Source organism: Cynara cardunculus (assembly GCF_001531365.2).
Source record: "Cynara cardunculus var. scolymus isolate 2C chromosome LG 13, CcrdV1, whole genome shotgun sequence".
In the NCBI taxonomy this organism is placed as follows: domain Eukaryota; kingdom Viridiplantae; phylum Streptophyta; class Magnoliopsida; order Asterales; family Asteraceae; genus Cynara; species Cynara cardunculus.
Window position 1 is genome coordinate 17,087,938 of NC_037540.1, and position 3,966 is coordinate 17,091,903.

Here is a 3,966-nt window from a genome sequence, read left to right on the forward strand (position 1 = left end):
TATAAGTTCTATTTTAAATATTTAATCAAAACATATTTGTATAATAATAATATATATGATTTTTCTTTTTCTAATATGAATGTACAATTTTTATATCATTATATGATTAGATAATATATGGAAACATATATGTAAATATATAATTCTATATATGACATACAAATTTGTCGTCTTATGTCACGCATTGAAAAACGCCGCATACTCGTTGTGCCGTGTAAAGCTTAAGGCTCGACCTTGCCGTCACGCCTCATGCCATTTTGAACATTGACAATGATCCAGGGTAGCAAATTGCCCAAGGGCATCACTTCCTGAAGCCTATTTGTATATAGGTAGTTTCATTTTGGGCCTTAAAAAAACCATTACAGCCTACGGGTCAAGGGCATCGACACACATTATTTGATTGAGCTCTCGGCCTCACAAGAAACTTGTCTAAAACTACCTATAGGTGGTAGGGGCTGTTACTGAGTTATGAACTGACCAAGTGACTAGACCTCTCGCTCATCTCTCGACCTTGTTTCTGTAAACTAGAAGTCTGGAACTCTGGAAGATTGGGTCTAGAACTCTGAACTCGGTTGATTCAGAATCATCTATGGCTCTATCTTTATTCCTGATTTCGTCTCTGGCTCTCGATTAATGTGGTAAAATTCTAAAATTTGATTTCTAACGTGCTTTATGTTTACTATTTAGTTTGGATTAGGGTTATTTACTTATTTTGTTTAGTTTAGGTTACCGTTATTTTGTTTAACTTAGGTTTACCCAAATTCTTGTTTTATTACTGTTTGTTTTTTACTGGTTTGCCAATTTCATGAACCACGACTAAATTAGGTATTACCTTCTTATTCTCTATATCATATCATTTGTTTAAGATATATTTCCTCGACCACAACCATCAGGTGCTCAAAATAGAAAAAAAGAAAAGACAAGAAGAAATTATTTTAATCTTCGCAAGGACTAACTTGGGAATTTGATCTGAGTTGTGGTTAAGATTGAGTAAGAATGAAACACTGGATAAAAAGGATAAATGAATTTGGTCTGATTTGAGATTGAGATTTAGTAAAAATGAAATACTTGATATTTCTACGGTCTACCTACCATGGGTCAAGATAGATTAAATAGGTTAGCAATTTTGATTATTGAAAGTAAGTTTTTAGCTAATAATAACTACAACAAAATAACTGATATTTTTATTTCAAAAAACACAAAAAGACATCATTTTAGATGATGCATTTTATATTTTGTTACACAGATTATGGTTTATGTCCCTCATTGCATTTTTTTTTTTATATTTAATAAAAATGAGCCTTTATGAATGGGTGACGAGAAGAAGAAACCAATGGACAATAAATACGTGTTGCCCAAATTCGATATGCACTTGACATGACAACAAATAAATGGTTTATTTTTAATGTATTTGAAGGATAAGGGTTTAAATTGGAAATTATAATAAGCATAGAAAATAAAATAATGGAGGTGCGGGGAATCGAACCCCGTGCCTCTCGCATGCGAAGCGAGCGCTCTACCATATGAGCTACACCCCCATTTTTGAATTTCTTGTTTCCTTTATTCTCTATAAGAAAGTCAAGATTTTGTCAAGTTTTTAAACAGAAATTTTCTAAGCAAAATCTTGACTTTCTTAAACCAAAAATGTAGATGATGGTGTTCCATATTTAAATCTACAAGTTCTGGTTTATTTGTAGACTGAACGAGCCATTAAGATGCTTCAAAGTTCGACCATTATCATGTTGCTTTCAAGTTTCAGATCTGTTCGATTTACAAAACAGATCTCTCCAATATGAGAAAGTTCGTATCCGAAATTTTGGTTTATCGACGATGGAAAGTAAAATACTCAACCAAATTTTGAGATCTTTATATGGTTAGCTTCGTTTTTTAGTCCTTTACTGAACCTTAATAGCCTTATATCTCATATTTTAGTTAAAAAGGTCCAGTTTTGAGTTTTCTTTCAAAATTTCAAGTGGTTTAAAAACCAAAATTTTAAGTGAGAAAATGAGACTCGATACTTGATGAATTTTCTTGATTCTTGTTCCTATGGATGAGAAAAATTATCTTCTAGGGTTCTAGCAAAAAGAATTGTTGAAACAACGAATAAATTAGGCCGAAAGGTCGTTTTTCCGGTCAAGAATGAGTTATCGGTCTTCCAGCTCTATGGTGGACGACCTTCGTGGCTTGAGTTATAGAAGTTCGGGGTTTTGTCTGTTTCAACCTGTAGACTTTTTAAAATGTTATGTCTAGGCTAAAAAGTTTTAGTTACAAATCAGTCTCCTTAATTTTGGATTTGTTTTGTATGGTACAGGTCGGACAACCTAAGTAATGTCAATGAAGATCCATAATCGACTAAGCAACTTATGGAATTTCTTTTCTTTCAGTCTTGTATGTTTTCAGAAAATGAATACTATTTGGTGTGAAGAGGCACATTTAAGGGACTTGCCTACTTATTTAAGTGCATCATTTATGATCAGACATCTATGATGGATAAATTTTGTAATGCAACGAGGTACAGGACATGTTAGAATCTAAATTACATATTTATTATTTTAAATTCTTCCGCTATATATGGTCTAAATTTTTAATTTAGTCGTAATTTTGGAGTATTTTTGGAAAATTGTTTTAGATGACATAACATTTCTCATGGTAAAATGAGGGGGTTACAAGTTGGTATTAGAGCAGTAGTTCAAGAGAAATACGTTATCATTTTTAGCCTAAGCTTGAAGTATTAGGTGTAAAAATAAGGCCTTAGTTTTAGACACAACACAACATAAATACAACAGAGCATCGTGCGAAAATGCAGAAGGTTTTAGTGTAGATTTAATTGATCTAATTTATTCTCTAAGAGATGGTTAGTAATAAAAGTGCATATACGGTGCTCACAAGTAAAGCCCATGTAGTATAAGGCAGAACCGCTACTATGGTCTTATGCTCGATAGTAGGACATATAATAGTCCGTATTTACAAGCATTAATGTGAACTTGATTTTGTTGGGGTTTAAATTGTAATTGTAATCAAGTTGTAGGGGCTTATCTTGTAGATACCATTTGGGTATAAATACTTTTACGCTTTGTTATCTTTGTGTAAAATCTTTTATTTTGTAAATGTATCGACTTGTAATTCGCTCTCTCAATATCAATGATAAGATGATTTCTCCATTGATGAACTTTGAAGCTTTTGCTCATATTACTTGAAACTAGGTTTAACAATTGGTATCAGATCAAAAGGCAAATATTAATCTGATTCAATTTTTATTAAAACCCTGAATTTTTTTGAAGATTGAGTTCTGTTTCTTGAACTGACTGTATTCTCAATCAAATTTTCTGATTTTTGAAGAATTTGTGGTCAATTCTTACTCAATATAATTTATTTTCTTCCTTGGAAGAATTTGAATCATCTACTTCTTCAATTTGGTAAAGTTTGACCAAAATTTGTGAATTTATTGAAGATTATGTTCGAACTGTGTTTTTGACAGTGTTGGGTTGATTTTACAAAATTAGCCTATTGTAATATGTTTTTGGTACAAAGATCTTTATTAATTGTGTTGCCACACACTTTTCGAGGCTTCATGCTGAATTGTATCAAATTTGGATGAGTTTTGAAGTTGGATTCTCCGTTTCTGCTGAAGATTTGAGTTTATCGCAAGGATTGAGTATGAATATCTATCGCATAGTTGTGTGAGATAATTGAGTATATTGCATCAGTTATTTGTGATAGTTGGTATATATCGCATCAAGTATCTATGATGGTTGGATCTATCGCACAAAGAGCTTGCGATAGTTGGATCTATTGCACAAAGAGCTTGCGACAGTTAGATCTATAGCACAAAGAACTCTATGATAGTTATGAATATTGCATAGTTATCTATGATACATTTGGTCATCTTTCGATAGTTGAGGTCTGAGATAGTTGATTTTCAAAGTTTGGATTTTTGGATCATTTCAACAATTTTGTCTTATGGTC

At 32.1% G+C, this 3,966-nt stretch overlaps 1 non-coding gene across 1 annotated transcript; it reads right to left on the reverse strand.

Moving 5' to 3' along the window:
* Positions 1 to 1,465: 1,465 nt before the first annotated feature.
* Positions 1,466 to 1,538, reverse strand: TRNAA-CGC. The gene has a single exon. It is a non-coding gene; the product is annotated as a tRNA-Ala (tRNA).
* Positions 1,539 to 3,966: the final 2,428 nt, after the last annotated feature.